Genomic DNA, 19,121 nt, shown 5'->3' with positions numbered 1-19,121 from the left:
ATGTTATACAAGTTTCAATCACAATGAATTTTAAAAGCAAACTGATAAACACAAAAAAGCTTAGGGCAACTAGAATGTTGACTGTGGTGCCAATGGAGGGTGAGTGAGAAGCTTCAGAATATGGTGAGGGCATCTCAAATCCATATATTTTCAATACCATTGTTCCTGGAGACAAAAACCCCCAAAGTCCTGCTTCTCTGTTTACTAAAGGAAGATGTACTCTACAGTGACCTGGCAGCTCGGAGATTACAATGCACTGATACCAAAGGTGGTGGGACAGAGAGCTGCTGCTGTGACTTTTACTTTGTTCTTTGCAGGAGCTGGTTACTCATGATCCATGTAAACAGAGCAATGTGATTTTCAGAGGATGTGAAATCTTCTTTTCTCTAATCCGAGCCTAACAACCTAGTGTAAACATTAGGAAATGCAGTGTATTTAAAAATAATTCAGTGGCCTAAATCTATAAGCATCACTTTGGTATCTAGCCAAGCTACATGTTGCAGAGGAAGACACAATTCAAATCTAATCATGTTAGTTTATTCTGTCTGTCGCTTTCTGAAATTTGAGTTTTGGGAGCCCAGCATACCTTGTACTCATACCAGGGTAAATTATCAGCCGCTTTTGAGGTAGTGGAGGGAGGACCTCTTTTTCTCTATTATGACATTGTTGATCAATGCATCCTTTTTTCTTCCTCTCTGCCTAATTACCTTTTTTTACTTTAATATGAGTTAATGTTATATGGCGATGTGATATTTCATTGAGGACCATTACAACATCTATGGGTCAGAACTTTATTTAGTTAAAGTTGAGTTAGATACGGAAGTAGGCGTCCTTTAGATCTAGGGCAGTCATAAAGTCGTCTTGTCGCAGAAGCGGAATAACTTCTTAAACAGTAACCGTGTGAAAGTGTTCTGAGAGAATGTAGTGGTTTATTGGTCTGAGATCCTGAATAGGCCTGAGAGAGCCATCCGTTTTGGGGATAAGGAAGTATAGGGAGTATACTCCTGTTCACTGGTGTTGTAATGGAACAGATTCTGTGGCCCCTTTGAGAAGAAGGGATTGTACCTCTTGTTTAAGAAGGGTGAGGTGCTTGTGGGATAGCCTGTGAGTGCGAGGGGGAGTGTTTTGAGACGTGGTAATGAGCTTCAGACAGTAACCATGCTGGATAATGGGAAGGACCCATTTGGTCCGAGGTGGTGCTGACCCATTCTGTATGAAAATTTTAATGTTGTCCCAAGACAGTCGTGGAGTGGGGAGAGGTAGGTAGTCACTGTTTGGATGTGGAGGTAACGCTGTGGGTGGTGGTGGTGCTCTTACCTCTGCCTCGGTTATTGCCTCTATAGGCTCCCCTGAAGAAACCTAAAGCTTATGAGGTTAAAGGCTGTCTGGGCTGGGGGCTAGAGGCCTCTGAGGTTGTTGATTTGTAATTCCCTCTAAAAGCAGGGCGACATAAAGTGCCTCTGTGAGGAGGACTGAACAGCAGCCATGGCTTTTGCAGTGTGTGTATCTTTTTTTCAACTTCTCAAGGGCGGAGTCCATTTGAGGGCTGAAAAGAGGTTCCTTTTTGAGGTGCACCGCTTGCTGGACTTCTGGTTTGAAGCCAGAGCATCTAAGCCAGGCATGTCTCCTTACTAGTATACTAAGGTTTATATTAAGTGCAGCCATGTCTATAGCATCCAGGGCACAACGGTTGGAATTATTAAAGATTGTTTGCCCTTCTGCAACAATCTGTTGTCCTCTTTTGCTGTGCTCATCTAGGAGATATTGAAGGAGCTCCTTAATTGCATTCCAGTGAGCCCTACTGTATCTTGCTAGACAGGCCTGTGAATTAGTGATGCACCAATGACTGGATGCTTGTACAGCCACCCTTTTGCCTGCAGCATCCAGGTTTTTGCTTTCCTTGTCTGAGGGAGGAAAGTCCACTGTGGCCTGACTATTGGCCCATTTTCTTGCAGTGGTGGCCACTATGGAGTCTGGTGGGACCTGATGTAAGAAGTTGGCTCTGTATATACTATCCCAAAGTGAGAGATAGTGTGCACAGAGTCCAAGGGTTCCCCTTCGAGGTTGATAGTGGCAAAATTAGATAATACTAATGCTCTATTTGTGGTAGTATGGTCAAGCAGTAGGCTTATCAGAGGGTAGTGTTAAGCGTTTGTTGTACACACACAGGCAACAAATGAGAACACACACTCAAAGACTTAACTCCAGGCCAAGAGGTTTTTAAGAAAATATTTGTTTCTTAATTTATTTAGAACCACAAGATTCAAAATTCAAGTAAGTACATAAATTGTAAGGTACTTGGCATTGGTAAATATGGAACTTAGAATTAAAACAGTAATGTAAACAGTTTTTGCAAAAATGGCAATAAGCTATTTTAAAAGTGGACACAGAGCAAAAATCAGCAGTTCCTGGGGGAGGTAAGTATTGGTTAGTTTTTCAGGTAAGTAAATCACTTACAACTTCAGTCTCTGGGGCATAGACAACCCACCTTTGTGGGTTCAAGTCAACCCCAAACACCCGGCACCAGCAATACAGGGACGGTCAGGTGCAAAGTAGGGCCCACATAACATAGGTTCCTATGGAGACCAGGGGTGCTCCGGTTCCAGTCTGCTAGCAGGTAAGTACCTGCGTCCTCGGGGAGCAGACAAGGGGGGATTTGTAGAGCATTGGGGGGTCATAAACAGGCACACAAAGTACACCCACAGGGGTGTCCGGGTGCAGTGTGCAAAGTAGGTGTTGGGTTGCAGATAGAAATCAATAGAGACCCGGGGGTCACTCTGGCGATGCAGGCAGGGCACAGGGGGGCTTCTCCGGCCAGCCACTGACTGGGCAAGGATGAGGGCCATCTGCTGGTCACTCCTGCACCGGTAGTTGGTTTCTCTCGGGCCTGGGGGCTGCGGGTGCAGTGCTTCTTCCAGGCGTCGCATTCCTTTGTTATCGGGCAGTCGCGGTCAGAGGGAGCCTTCGGATCCTCTTTGCAGGCGTCGCTGTGGGGGTGCAGGGAGGTCGTCTCAGGGTGTCCACAGCATGGGAGTCGCCTGGGGGTCCTCTCTGCAGTGTTGGTTCTTCTGGACACGAGCCAGAGGCGTCGGGTGCAGAGTGTTGGTGACTCAAGCTTCCGGAGTGAGGCTGGGAGTCCCTTTAAAGATGGTTGTTTCTTGATTTCTGGGACAGAGCCGCTGGCCACAGGAGTTTCTTGGTCCTTTGGATGCAGGTTAGTCCTCTGAGTCCTCAAAGGTTGCTGGTTCCACTGGATGCATCTCTGTGCAGGTTCTTTGAGTCTCGAGACAGGCCGGTAGGGCTGGGGCCAAGTCATTTGTCATCTCCGTCGTCTCTGTGGGGCTTTCAGGTCAACAGTCCTTCTTGTTGTAGGTTGCAGGAATTTGATTTCCTGGGTTCAGGGTCACCCCTAAATACTCAATTTAGAGGTCTGTTTGGGTCTGGGGGGCAGTAGCCAATGGCTACTGTCCTTGAGGGTGGCTACACCCTCTTTGACCCTCCTCCCTGTGGGGAGTGGGACACATCCCTAATCCTATTGGGGGAATCCTCCAAAACAAGATGGAGGATTTTCCAAGGAGGGGGGGGGGACTTCAGCTCTGGTCACCTTAGGGGGGTGACTCCTCCTTGTTTTTCTCATTATCTCCTGGGACTTGCAGCCAAAAGTGGGGGCTGTGTCCGGGGGCGGGCATCTCCACCAGCTGGAGTGCCCTGAGGCATTGTAACACGAAGCCTGAGCCTTTGAGGCTCACTGTTAGGTGTTAAGAGTTCCTGCAGGGGGGAGGTGTGAAGCCCCTCCACCCAGTGCAGACTTTGTTTCTGGCCCCAGAGAGCACAAAGGCTCTCACCCCAGGGGGTCAGAAACTCATCTCAGTGGCAGGCTGGTACAAATCAGTCAGTCCTTCACTGAAGGACTGGGTAAAATACAGGGGGCATCTGTAAGATGCACTCTTTGTGCATTTTGTTTATAAATCCAGCACTGGCATCACTGTGGGTTTATTATTCTGAGAAGTTTGATACCAAACTTCTCAGTGTTCAGTGTAGCCATTATGGAACTGTGGAGTTCGTTTTGACAAACTCCCATACCATATACTTAATATGGCCACACTGTACTTACAATGTCTAAGAATAGACTTAGACACTGTAGGGGCATATTGCTCAGGCAGCTATGCCCTCACCTGTGGTATGGTGCACCCTGCCTTAGGGCTTTATAGCCTGCTAGAGGGGTGACTTACCTATGCCACAGGCAGTACTTTGTGTGCATGGCATCCTGAGGGGGATGCCACGTTGACTTTGCCTTTTTCTCTCCACCAACACACACAATCTGCAATGCCAGTGTGCATGTGTTAGGTGAGGGGTCCCTTAGGGTGGCACAACACATGCTGCAGCCCTTAGGGAACGTCCCTGGTCACAGGGCCCTTGGTACCACTGGTACCTTTTACAAGGGACTTATCTGTGTGCCAGGGGTGTGCTGATTGTGGAAACAATAGCAATTTTTTGTGAAAGAACACTGGTGCTGGGGTCTGGTTAGCAGGGTCCCAGCACACTTCTTAGTCAAGTCAACATCAATATCAGGCAAAAAGTGGGGTGTAACTGCAACAGGGAGCCATTTTCCTACACCTGGGATCTGATATATAGTGGATCAGAGGGAGCAGGCTTATACTTTTTGTCTACTGTAGGGGTGATAACCCTAGAGCGGACTGGTTGTTTAAAAATGTCATATGCTTGATGAAGCATGCCAGGGACCACGGAGAGGAACTGGATATCATTATGTGTGGAAGTTAAGGTATCGAAAAGGAAGTCCTGCTTAATGGGGTCCCTGTGCAGCTCAACATTATGAAATGGGGGGGGGGGGGGGCAGGGGGGGGGGGGTGTTGTGGGGTACAAATCTGGATCTGTACTTATCATGGGATCGGGGGTCATACGTGTCCCACCCAAATCTTTCCCGATAAATAATAAATAAAAGGGAACCCTGAGGTGTCAGATCGCCTGCAGTAGGAGAAGCAGGTGAATGAGGAGGAGAAGGAGGTGGAGGAGAAGCAGGAAGTGGAGGTGGTGGAGAAGGTGAATCAGGAGGAGGAGGAAGAGGAAAAGGCTTGGGAGAAATGGTGGTAGCTTTGGCCTTCTTTGGAGGTGGAGACGTCTTCAAAGCCTCTTGGAAGGACCGTTTCCTCTTGAACATGACAGGGGTAGAAAAAGTAAGGCACACTTGTACACTCCTGGATGGCGTACACTCCTGATGGTGTAGCTAAAGACTGGCTGGAGTCTTAGTGCTCTGAACATTTTGGCTCCCTTGTTTTCGGCACCAATGGCTTTGGTTGGTGTCCTTTTCTCAGTATCGAAGCAACAGTTGAGGCTGGTCGGCTCTGAGTCGAAGTAGTCGGTGTCGAAGTCCTGACTGAGATGGCTCAGACCGAGGTGTTATGATCTTAGTTATTTTCGTAGCTGAGCTGGAGGACGGGGAGCCAAAGCAGTTTTTCAGAACTGGCCATGGCCTGGTGGTGGTCGGTGAGCTCTGTAAAGGACTTCTTAGCAGCTTTAGGGTGGGAGGGAGGGACCATGGTACTCATGGGTTGAACTGATGTCACCTAATGGCTTTTGATATCTGCCTGGACTTCGGAGTCCTGGATGGAAAAGGCTGCCTCTTATTACGACTCTCCTGGGCGTGCTTCTCCCCAAAGATGTCTTGTGTGCCATCTCCAACCAACAAGCTGTTCAGTCCCAAAGGGTCCTCTTCGACCGGAATGATTTACATGCGTCACAGGTAGCTTCCCTGTGATAGGGGGAGAGGCACAAGTTACACACCAGATGTTGGTGCGTGTGGGAGAATTTTCGAATGGCACCGAGGACAGAAACAGAACTGCATCTGTTCCGTCAGCTCAGCATATCCTTCGGTGCCGCATGGTGAGGCAGGCCTGAATCGGGCGAGGGAGGGCAGGTCGGTGCCTGGACTGATGAGTGGAGATGAACGCAAAGATGGAAATATGTGATTGAGAAAACAATAACATTGATGGAAAAAAAAGTTTTGAACCGGAGTGAGTCGAAATACTGAGCGAAGATACACACGTCCAAAACTGACAGTGGAGAGAAAACAATCTAACAAAGGAGTCGATGCCCATGCGCAGTATCACTGAGAAGGAGGAGGCACTCGATCCCATGACTCGAAAATGCTTCTTTGAAGAAACACAACTTGCAGCACTCCAAACCCCAAGCTAGATGGCAGGAATATGCAGAGCATGTTTATCTACAGCCACACATGCCATCTAACAGATTGTTACCGCAGGTAAGTAACTTTTTCATGTGACTGATACTTCTATCTGCAGATTCCTCACCTGCAGAACAAATCCCACAGCAATGCATCACCTAGGTGGTGGGTTGATGGATGATTATTCCAGAAAGTCCTGTAGGAACAACCTGGCAATGTGACCACCCCTTCTCACTTTGGAGTTGAAATAATAGTGTTAACCAAATGTGTGCAAGGAGGCTCAACTTGCAGCTTTGGAAATAGTGACAATTTGACCCCCTACACCCTCACAAGAGCAGAAGTGATAGATTTGGCTGTCTCACCACTCCTGGTGTGGGGGCTAGAGGTCGGTCTGGAGCAGGTTTCACAGGGTAAGTAGGACTTCGTGGAGGATCCTCCAGGGGATAGGGACATGGTCTGACTCCGAGGATGAGGGTCCTGCTGGAGCAGCAGAACGTCGGGGAGATTTACCTCTAGGCCACTTTTTGACCTAGTTTTTGTGCTTGCGCAGTTTCTTCCCTATAGCCCTGAAGGGGACCTGGAGTGGTGAGACAGTTTGACAAGGCTGATTAACTTTTGCCAGAGCCAAACAGTTTGGCCTCAAGTTTCTTAATGACTTTAGACCCTAGGCATGCTGAAGCATGAAGGACAACTTAGGTGGTCATTATGACATCAGCGGTAAAAATACCACCGCTGTGGCGACGGTCACCAAAATACCGCCACCGCAGCTACCATCCATCTGCCATATTATGAGCACTGCTGGACTTCCGCCACAAGAAGGGCGGAAATCCAGCAGTGTTCATGGTGGTGGACCGTGGTAAGGTGGCGCTGCTACCACCAGCACCGCCACGCCAGTAGAATGCCTCCAGCCATATTATGACAATTCATATGGCCTGGAGGTGTTCTGCTGGTGGTAGCAGCACCCCTTCCCGTTCCCTTCCGGAAGACCTCCTCGCTCAAAGTAAATCGGGCTTCCTATAGGGGAGGGGGGTGGGAGAGTGGGGGGTATTGTGTGTGTGTGTGCATAAATGTGTGAGTGGGTGTGTGAATTCGTCTGTGTGTGTTGTGTTTGCGTAGTTGTATGCGTGTGAGTTAATGCATGTAAGAATGGTGAAGTGAGTGCGTGTCTGCATGTCAGTGGGATTGTTGTCAGAAAGTGTGTGAGCGTGTCTGGATGTATGTGTGTATGAATGCGTGTATGCCAGTGTGAGTGACTGGGTGTATGCATGGTGCGTGTCTGCGGGTGTGTGCATGTATGGGGGTGTGTGTCTGAGGATCTCGGGGCGGGGGTGTGTGCGGGAGGATCAGAGGGGATGGGTGTGTGAGGATCAGAGGGGGTGGGGGTGTTTAGATGGAGGGAGGGAGGGGTGGGGGGTGTCAGGTGAGTGTTGGGGGGGAGCCGCATACCGGTGACAGCGAAGGAATGCTGGCTCTCCTGACTGCTGAGGGTCACCCAGGACTCCTCTCCAAGGGTCCAGTCCCCTTGACATAATAGTCCTCTTCAGCATTGCAACTCTTCTTGTGCTCCAACTTGCATTTGTCAAGGCTTGTTGATGGTCCTCCTGAACACTGACCGACTGCAACCCGGCGACCGACGTGGGACATCACCTTCACGGCTCCAAGGACTTCTCTGCTGCTCCTGGAATCCACAGATAATCTTTACCTTCCCTCGTTGACCTCTTGTTAGTGCTTGGGAAGACCATGTACTTACCTCTGCTCTCCTGGTCGCTGGGGGTCACTTAGGTACTCACCTCTTGGGGTGCTGTGTTTTCTGAGCTCCCCGCTAACGACTCCATATCTTTGGGTGGGGACTTCACTTTGCATTCCACTATTTTAGTATATGGTCTGGCCCTCCCCTAGGGCCCTACTTATTTGCCTTCCGACATCTAGTGTTGGGCTCAGAGTGTTACAAGTTGATTTTCTTAGAAGAAGTCTTTTCGGATTCACGGGATCGAGTGACTCCTCCTCTCTGTTCCATTGTGCATGGGCATCGACTCCATTGTTAGATTGTTTTCCCGCAGAGGGTGAAGAAAGGAGTGATAGAGTACAGAAATATAAAGAGATGTCCCTTCAAATGTAGATGTACATACATATGTACAAATGCTAGAAACTTAAATGACTAAAGGCTTCCGGGGAGGAGGGAGGGTGCATGTTAATCTGCAGCACTACTTGCCACGAACAGATGTACACTGGGTAAGTGACATTTTCCGTTTGATGGCATGTGTAGCTGCAGATACACATGCTATGCATAGACCACAAAGCAGTTAGTCCTCCCAAAAAGCAGTGGCTAGCCTTTAGGAGTTGAAGTTGTTTGGAATAAAGTCCTTAAGACAGCTTGTTGCTGTGAGAACACAAACACAGTAGTGTTTTGTAAATGTATGAGGGGTTGACCATGTAGCTGCTTTGCATTTATCAACCATTGGTATGTTTCCTAAAAAAGCCATTGTTGCACCTTTCTTCCTTGTAGAATGTGCTTTAGGAGTGATCAAAAGTTGCCTCTCTGCTTTGATATAGTATGTTTGTATACATCTGACAATCCATCTTGCTAAACCTTGTTTTGATATAGGATTGCCTGTATGTGGTTGTTGGAAAGCAACAAAAAGTTGCTTTGTTTTCCTAAAATCTTTAGTGCTGTCTATGTAGTACATAAGAGCTGTTTTGAGATCTAATGTATGAAGAGCTCTTTCTGACACAGAATCTGGCTGTGGAAAGAAGACTGGCAATTCCACTGTTTGATGTGAAAAGGAGATACTACTTTTGGTAGAATTTTTGGATTTGTTCTTAGTACAACCTTATTGGAAAAGAGGTTCTTCAAGAGTGAATGGTTGTATTTCACTAACTCTTCTTAAAGAAGTAATAGCCACAAGGAAGGCGACCTTCCATGTTAAAATTAAATTTGGCACAAGTGCATTGGTTCAAAAGGTGGCCCCATTAGTCTGGTAAGTACAATATTTAACTTCCATGATGGAACAGGTGGTGTTCTGGGTGAAATGATGTGTTGTAATCCTTCCATGAAGGCTTTGATAACAGGAACTCTGAATAGAGAAGTATATTGAACAGTTTGTAAGTATGCAGATATTGCAGTAAGGTGTATTTTACTGGATGAAAAAGCCAAATTTGATTTCTGTGAATGAAGTAAATAGCATACACTATCTTGTATAGATGCTATTAGATGCTGTAAGTGGATCTATGGTTTTAGATTGACAATAGTAGACAAATCGTTTCCACTTGTTCGCGTAGTATTGTCTAGTAGTAGGTTTTCGTGCTTGTTTAATTACTTCCATATATAATGATGGAAGAATTAAATAACCAAATTCTATGACTTCAGGAGCCAACTGGCTAGATTGAGAGCATTGGGTTTTGGATGCCTGATTTGACCTTGGTTTTGTGTTAACAAATCTGGTCTGTTTGGGACCTTGGAGTGAGGTACTACACACAGGTCTAATAGTGTTGTTTACCAAGGCTGGCGGGCCCATGTTGGTGCTATGAGTATCATATTGAGTGACGTTTGACGTAATTTGTTGACTAGAAATGGAAGGAGTGGGAGAGAGTGAAAAGCGTAAGCAAACATCCCTGACCAATTGATCCATAGAGCATTTCCCTTGGATAGGGTATGTGGGTGTCTGGATGCGAAGTTTTGGCATTTTGCGTTTTCGCTTGTTGCAAATAGAACTATGTCTGTTGTTCCCCACGTTTGAAAGTAACTTTGAAGTACTTGGGAGTGAATCTCCCATTTGTGTGTTTGTTGGTGATTTCTGCTGAGGAAATCTGCCAACTGATTGTCTATACCTGGAATGTATTGTGCTAGTAGATAAATTTGATTGTGAATTGCCCATTTCCCAATTGTTTGGGCTAGAAGGGACAGCTGAGGTGAATGTGTCCCTCCCTGTTTGTTAAATAATACATGGTTGTCATGTTGTCTGTTTTTATGAGAACATTCTTCTGTTTGAGAAGAGGTTGAAATGCTTTTAGGGCAAGGAACACAGCTAATAATTTTAAGTGGTTTATGTGTAGCTGTTTCTGTTTGACATCCCATTGACCTTGAATGGTTTGATTGTTTAGGTAGCTCCCCAACCTATCATTGATGCATCTGTTGTAATTATGGTCCGAGGCACAAGGTCTTGAAACGACCGCCCCTTCATTAAATTGCTACAATTCCACCATTGAAGGGACATATGTGTTTGGCGGTCCATCAACACTAAATCTTGAAGTTGACCGTGTGCTTGTGACCATTGTTGTGCAAGGCACTGTTGTAAGGGTCTCATTTTTAATCTTGCCTGCAGGACTATTGCTATGCAAGATGCCATCATTCCTAGAATCTTCATGAGAAGCTTGTAAACTTTGGATACGTTAGAGGTAGTTGAGTATTTAGGATAGCACCTAGATACGGTTGTACTTGTGCTGGTTGAAGGTGTGACTTTTGGTAGTTTATAGAAACTCTGCACACACTAGGGTTTTCTATCACATAAAAAGTATGTTTTTGGCATTGTGTAAGATTTCTTGATTTTATTAGCCAATCCTCTAGATATGGAAAGACATGGATGTGTTGTCTTCTTAAGTATGCCGCTACTACTGCTAGGCACTTTGTGTACACCCTTGGAGCTGTTGTTATGCCAAATGGCAACATTTTGAACTGGTAATGTTTTCCAGCTGTGACAAACCTGAGATAGTTTCTGTGAGCTGGGTTGATGGGTATGTGGAAATACGCATCCTTGAGGTCTAGAGCAGTCATAAAATCTTGTTTTTGCAGTAGTGGGATAACATCTTGCAGAGTTACCATGTGAAAATGCTCTGACAAGATGTATAGATTGAGGGGCCTTAGGTCTTCAAATGCTCCACAAGACCTTCAGGTGGATTCCCGTGGAAACCAGAAGAACGGTCCCCCACGCCCTCGTTAGCAGCAGACTGGACTATGGCAACGCCTTCTACGCAGGATCAACAGCCAAGCTCCAGAAAAAACACCAGCACATTTAGAATGCCTCAGCACTTCTCATCCTCAACCTCCCTCCCAACGAACACATCTCTCCCCACCTCAGAGCCCTCCACTGGCTACCCGTCAACAAAAGGATCGTCTTCAAAATCCTAATCCACGCTCACAAAGCCCTCCACGACACCGGACCGGCCTACCTCAACGATCTAATTAACTTCCACAACCCAACGCGCCAGCTCCGCTCCGCCGACCTCGCAACAGTCCCTTGCATTCACCGTACCACAACTGCCGGCAGATCCTTCTCCCACCTCGCCGCCAAAACCTGGAACTCCCTCCCCACCAACCTACGCAAGGCCCAGGATCTCCTGACCTTCAGGAAGCGCCTCAAGACCTGGCTCTTCGAGCATTACCACCCCCACCCCAGCGCCTTGAGACGCTTCCGGGTGAGTAGCGCGCTCAACAAATTAATTGATTGATTGATTGAGGTCCAATATGGGCCTGAGGGTGCCATCTTTTTGGGAAATTAGGAAGTATAGTGAGTGTACTCCTGTTCCTTGTTGGGACTGTGGAACTAATTCTATTGCTTGTTTGAACAGTAGAGATTGTACCTCTTGTAACAAAACTGTATGTTCAGGGGAGAGCTTGTGATATCTTGTCGGAATGTTAGGAGGGGTGGTTATCAATTCTAGGCAATAGCCATTGCGGGTAATTGATAAAACCCAGTTGTCTGTGGTGATATTTTGCCAATGAGAGTGGAACGTCTGTAGTCTTCCCCCCACAGATGTGTGGAGTGGAAGGAAGTCACTGTTTAGGTTTTTTTGTTGTTGTTTAGAGGTTTGGAATTTACCTCTATTTCTAAAGTATTGACCTCTATATGATCCTCTAAAGCCGCCAGGTTGATACTAGGTGTGTTGTGATTACTTTGCCTGGGAGGTGGACGCCTCTGAGGACTGTGGTTTAAAACCTCCTCGAAACTGTGGCCTGCAAAATGAACCTTTATATGGGGTGGTGTACAAAGCGCCTATTGCTTTTGCAGTATCTGAGTCCTTTCTCAGTTTTTCAGTAGTGGTGTCCACTTCTGGGCCAAAGAAGTGCTTTTTATCAAAAGGCATGTTAAGTACAGCCTGTTGAATTTCTGGTTTAAAACCAGAGGAGAGCAGCCATGCATGTCTTCTGATTGTGATGGCAGTGTTTTCGCTCCTTGCAGCTGTGTCAGCATCAAGGGCAGATCTTATTTGATTATTACTAATCGCTTGCCTTTCTTCCACTACTTGCTGTGCCCTCTTCTGGTGCTCTTTTGGGGGATGCTGTATAATATCCTGAGTTTCATCCCAATGGGCCCTATCATAGCGGGCTAGAAGTGCCTGAGAATTTGCAATTCTCCACTGATTTGCTGCCTGTGTAGCAACTCTTTTTCCCGCAACTTCAAATTTTCTGCTCTCTTTATCAGGAGAAGGTACATCTCCTGAAGAATGGCTATTTGCCCTCTTTCTTGCTGCACTGACTACCACTGAATCTTGGAGGGACCTGGTGAGTAATGTAATCTGGGTCAGAGGGTGCAGGCTTATACTTTTTATCAATTCTAGGTGTGATAATCCTAGATTTTACAGGCTCGCTAAAACGTTGGTCTGCGTGTTTTACCATGCCAGGTAACATTGGGAGACACTGGTACTTGGAATGTGTAGAAGATAGTGTATTAAATAGGAAATCTTCTTCCAATGGCTCTGAATGCATGGTTACCCTTATGATAAGCTGCTGCCATGGATATGACCTGGTTGTATGCAGTGGTATCTTCTGGTAGGGATGGTTTTGATGGCTAAGTATCTGGGTCATTATCTGGGATGGGATCATGGTCATAAAGATCTCATGGGTCTGCCGTATCTCCCTGTGAATATAATGAATGTGTTGGAGAAGGCATTGGTGGTGGGCTGGTGTGAGGTGAGACAGATAATTGTGGAGAATATGGAGGAGAAGTATGAAGAGGTATTGGGTTCTCCTTTTGTTTTTGCACATTTGCTGGTCGCTGTACAGAGTCCAGTTCCTCTTGGAAAGCCAGCTTTCTTTTTTGTTTTTGAAGGAGGTGCAGTGACAATTCTTCCTGTCTCTTTATGGATGTGTACACTGGATTGTCTCTCATCCATGATTTGTAAAATGGGCTCAATGTCAGGCTCTTCCTCAGAGGTTTTATGGGTTTCTCTCAATTTTTTTTAAAGTCCTTGTTCCTCTGTATAGGAGGATTTTTTCGGCTCTAAAGTTTGTTTTTTCGGTCCCGAGAAGGTAGTGGAAGGTCTCGGCTCTGAAGCCGACTGCCAAATTTTCGACTCCAAAGAATGGGCTTTTTTTGCCACTGGAGTCCGAAACAGAGCCTTTGATAGATTTACTCGACTCCGAAGTAGAAGGAGGAGTGGCCTTTTTTGGCACCGACCCCAAAGGACGGTCACCGACAGTCTTTTTTCAGGCCGAACCATGCCCTCCCGGCAGTGGTGTACCAAAGGCCTTTAAATGTCTTTTGTGCAGGGGTGTAGGGGCAGACGTACTCGCATACTGTCCAGCTGTGATGGGTCTGTCGTCCTCCGATTCCTGTTCGAAGTCTGTGTCTCGGATGGAGACTTCTGTCTACACCTACTCTTCTTCAACGACCTCAAGATGTTCACTGCTTTTCAACGCCATTTCGAGTCTTCTAGCTCTGCGATCTCTGAGAGACTTCTTTGAACAAAATGATCGACAGGCCTCACAATTTTCCTCCCGATAGTCTGGAGAAAGGCACAAATTACAAATCAAGTGCTGGTCTGTATAGGGGTACTTTGCGTGGCACTGAGTGCAGAATCGGAATGGAGTCTGATCCATCAGGCTTTCCACGCAGTAGGCCTGAATTGGGCGCACGTGCCCCAAAGGGTATAGAAGAAGGTTCAGACGGTACTACCGGTTCGATGTTAGATGGAAACAAGATCAAAACAATACCGACGAATAAGAAGATTTTCTAAGGTTTTCCAAATCGAAATCTCGGAGCGAGAGGAAACACGTCCGAACGCGACGGTGCAAAGAAAACAATCTAACAATGGAGTTGATGCCCATGCACAATGGAACTGAGAGGAGGAGTCACTCGTTCACATGACTCTGAAAAGACTTCTTTGAAGAAAAACAACTTGAAACACTCCGAGCCCAACACTAGATGTCGGAAGGATATGCATAGCATGTGTATCTGCAGCTACACATGCCATCAAACACATGATATATATATATATATATATATATATAGAGAGAGAGAGAGAGAGATAGATATAGATATATATATGGAAAATGTCACTTACCCGGTGTACATCTGTTTATGGCATGTAGTGCTGCAGATCCATATGCTATGCATAGCTGCCGCCATCTAGTGTTGGGCTCGGAGTGTTACAAGTTATTTTTCTTCGAAGAAGTCTTTTTTCCGAGTCACGGAATCAAATGACTCCTCCCTTGGGTGATAGTGCGCATGGGCATCGACTCCTTTGTTAGATTGTTTACCCGCAGAAGGGTGTAGGAAGGTGTGATAGAGTGAAAGAATATAAATGTACAAGTAAATGTAGTAAGTAGATAGGATGTCCATGGAAATGTAAAAAAAACGAATATATACATAAGTACAAATAAATACTGCAACAACTACAGGCTTCCGGGGAGGAGGGAGGGTGCATGTGAATCTGCAGCACTACATGCCGCGAACAGATGTACCATGGGTAAGTGACATTTTCCGTTCGATGGCATGTATAGCTGCAGATACACATGCTATGCATAGACTAAAAAGCAGTCCTTCTCCCAAACAGCTGTGGCTAGCCTGTAGGAGTTGAAGTAGTTTGAAATAAAGTTCTAAGTACAGCTTGACCAACATTGGCCTGTTGTTTAGAAAATATATCTAAACAGTAATTGTAAGGAAATGGCTCCCTGTTGCAGTTACCCCCCACTTTTTGCCTGATACTGATGCTGACTTGACTGAGAAGTGTGCTGGGGCTCTGCTAACCAGGCCCCAGCACCAGTGTTCTTTCACCTAAAATGTACCATTGTCTCCACAATTGGCACAACCCTGGCACCCAGGTAAGTTCATTGTAACTGGTACCCCTGGTACCAAGGGCCCTGATGCCAGGGAAGGTCTCTAAGGGCAGCAGCATGTCTTATGCCACCCTAGGGACCCCTCACTCAGCACAGACACACTGCTTGCCAGCTTGTGTGTGCTGGTGGGGAGAAAATGACTAAGCACCCTGGGTGCCATGCCAACCTCACACTGCCTATGGCATATGTAAGTCACCCCTCTAACAGGCCTTACAGCCCTAAGGCAGGGTGCACTATACCACAGGTGAGGGCATAGGTGCATGAGCACTATGCCCCTACAGTGTCTAAGCAAAACCTTAGACATTGTAAGTGCAGGGTAGCCATAAGAGTATATGGTGTGGAAGTCTGTCATGCACGAACTCCACAGCACCATAATGGCTACACTGAAAACTGTGAAGTTTGGTATCAAACTTCTCAGCACAATAAATGCACACTGATGCCAGTGTACACTTTATTGTGAAATTCACCCAGAGGGCATCTTAGAGATGCCCCCTGAAAACATACCCGACTTCCAGTGTGGGCTGACTAGTTTTTACCAGCCTGCCACACACTTGACATGTTGCTGGCCACCTGGGGAGAGTGCCTTTGTCACTCAGTGGCCAGTAACAAAGCCTGTGCTGGGTGGAGGTGATTCACATCTCCCCATGCAGGAACTGTAACACCTGGCGGTGAGCCTCAAAGGCTCACCCCTTTGTTACAACGCAACAGGGCATCCCAGCTAGTGGAGATGCCCGCCCCTCCGGCCACTGACCCCACTTTTGGCGGCAAGGCTGGAGGAGATAAGGAGGAAAACAAGGAGGAGTCCCTCCCCAGTCAGGACAGCCCATAATGTGTCCTGAGCTGAGGTGACTCTGACTTTTAGAAATCCTCCATCTTGCAGATGGAGGATTCCCCCAATAGGATTAGGGATGTGCCCCCCTCCCCTCAGGGAGGAGGCACAAAGAGGGTGTAGCCACCCTCAGGGCTAGTAGCCATTGGCTACTAACCCCCAGACCTAAACACACCCCTAAATTGAGTATTTAGGGCCCCCCAGAACCTAGGAAAACAGATTCCTGCAACCTAAGACGAAGAAGGACTGCTGACCTGAAAGTCCTGCAGAGAGGACGGAGACACCAACTGCTTTGGCCCCAGCCCTACCGGCCTGTCTCCCCACTTCAAGAAAAACGGCAACAGCGACGCATCCCCCAGGGTCCAGCGACCTCTGAAGCCTCAGAGGACTACCCTGCATCTAAAAGGACCAAGAACTCCTGAGGGCAGCGGCCCTGTTCCACAAAGACTGCAACTTTGCAACAAAGAAGCAACTTTTAAAGTCCACATGTTTCCCGCCGGAAGCATGAGACTTTCTACTCTGCACCCGATGCCCCTGGCTCGACCTGCGGAGAACCAACACTACAGGGAGGACTCCCCGGTGACTGCGACCCTGTAGGTAGCCAGAGTTGACCCCCCTGAACCCACCCAGTGATGCCTGCAGAGGGAATCCAGAGGCTCCCCCTGACCGCGACTGCCTGGTTCCAAGAACCCGACGCCTGGCAAAGACACTGCACCCGCAGCCCCCAGGACCTGAAGGATCCGACCTCCAGTGCAGACATGACCCCCAGGTGGCCCTCTCCCTTGCCCAGGTGGTGGCTACCCCGAGGAGCCCCCCCCTTGCCTGCCTGCTCCACTGAAGAGACCCCTGGGTCTCCCATTGAAGCCTATTGCAAACCCGACGCCTGTTTGCACTCTGCACCTGGCCGCCCCCTTGCCGCCGAGGGTGTACTTTCTGTGCTGACTTGTGTCCCCCCCGGTGCCCTACAAAACCCCCCTGGTCTGCCCTCCGAAGTCGCGGGTAGTTACCTGCTGGCAGACTGGAACCGGGGCACCCCCTTCTCCATTGAAGCCTAGGGGTGTTGAGCACCACTTTGACCTCTGCACCTGACCGGCCCTGAGCTGCTGGCGTGGTAACTTTGGGGTTACCCTGAACCTCCAACGGTGGGCTACTTTAGACCCAACTTTGAAGCCGGTAGGTGGTTTACTTACCTGCAAAACTAACAAATACTTACCTCCCCCAGGAACTGTTGAAATTTGCACTGTCTAGTTTTAAAATAGCTTATTGCCATTTTTGCCAAAACTGTACATGCTATTTTGCTGATTCAAAGTTCCTATGATACCTGAGTGAAGTACCTTTTTATTTAAAGTATTGATTGTAAATCTTGAACCTGTGGTTCTTAAAATAAACTAAGAAAATATATTTTTCTATATAAAAACCTATTGGCCTGGAATTGTCTTTGAGTGTGTGTTCCTCATTTTTTGCCTGTGTGTGTACAACAAATGCTTAACACTACCCTCTGATAAGCCTACTGCTCTACCACACTACCACAAAATAGAGCATTAGAATTATCTCTTTTTGCCACTATCTTACCTCTAAGGGGACCCCTTGGACTCTGTGTATGCTATTTCTTACTTTGAAATAGTACATACAGAGCCACCTTCCTACAACTACCCTCTGATAAGCCTACTGCTCGACCACACTACCACAAAATAGAGCATTAGAATTATCTCCTTTTGCCACTATCTTACCTCTAAGGGGAACCCTTGGACTCTGTGCACACTATTTCTTACTTTGAAATAGTATATACAGAGCCAACTTCCTACACACAGTTATTTAGATCACCAAAATCAACGCACATGCGGATTATTCCATTCAATTTCCTTGCTCTTGCTATTGGACTGAGCCATTCACATGCCTCTATGGGTTCAATAACCCCTTCAGCATAAGGTTTGTCTAATTCCATGGTTAATGCTTGTTTGGTTGCCAATGGAACCCCCCCTTACTTTATATACCTCAGGAACAGAGCCTTCTTTCAGGATATACAGTGTGAAAAACCTTTTAACAAACCCAATTTGTTCTGAAATACTTCTGGAAATGCTTCCTTCAATTTCTCCAAGTCCAAATTGCCCACTGCCTTTACTTAATCTACCCTATTAGAATCTAATTTTATTTTCTTTGTTCCTTCCAAGCTAAAAGTAACCTACCTTTTTCTACAACATAAATCAACTTAAAATCTCTTTACCTTTAAATTCCAGCACATAGTTCTAACAACCTAAAATGATAAATTTTGTCCCACAATAACTTACTGGAGCATTCCAATGTAACATTAGATAAACGTTTTTAAGCTGCCTTGTCAATTATTGTATATGGTGAGCAGGAGTCAGCCCTCAAGTCCATATCCTTACCAGCGATTTCTATTGTGCATCTGAGTGGAGTATAGACTTGCTTCATTAACACTCAATATCGGATTTTGTGTCCCTTCACTTAGTATATCATCCTTACTGATGTTAGATTTTTCCACAATTAAAAGTATCATCATCTGATTAACTTTCTTGAATCATTTGCACAGTATTATTATTATTATTTTTTTTTCCAGGTAGTTCTGTTCTCCTAAGTGGTTGGCCTTGCAAACTTGTGAAAAATGGATTATACGTTTACAGCGATAGAATTTTGCTTTCATAGTGTGGCTATATATTTAAAACTATCACATCTGAAGCATTGTATTTTATTTCTTTCTGAACTATATTTGGGCAATCCGACTTTGTTTTTTACTTTGTGACAATATTCACTTCCAGTGAATCAGTGTCACAACAATCTATTTGTGTGCAAGATTTTTTCTGACTTTAAAACTGACAAATAATATGACGCATCTTCCATTTTCTTTGCTATAGTTATTGCTTTTTTATTTAAAGTGGGCTCATTTATGCTTAGTAGCTTTTCTTGAATCTTAAGATTACTCATTCTGTTTATTAATTGACCCCTTATTATTTCATCATGTAAATATTTAAATTATAGAACGATGCCAGAACACGTAAACATCACACATACTGTTC

General features: G+C 46.3%; 1 protein-coding gene across 1 annotated transcript in view; it reads right to left on the bottom strand.

The window, feature by feature from the left end:
* The window catches only part of ATP6V0A2 (ATPase H+ transporting V0 subunit a2), a 407,112-nt gene that overhangs the window by 147,162 nt on the left and 240,829 nt on the right, over positions 1-19,121 (bottom strand). The gene's annotated exons all lie outside the window — the stretch shown is intronic.

The sequence above is a fragment of the Pleurodeles waltl genome, chromosome 11, assembly GCF_031143425.1.
Source record: "Pleurodeles waltl isolate 20211129_DDA chromosome 11, aPleWal1.hap1.20221129, whole genome shotgun sequence".
Taxonomy (NCBI): Eukaryota; Metazoa; Chordata; class Amphibia; order Caudata; family Salamandridae; genus Pleurodeles; species Pleurodeles waltl.
This window is presented reverse-complemented; position numbering and strand designations above follow the sequence as displayed.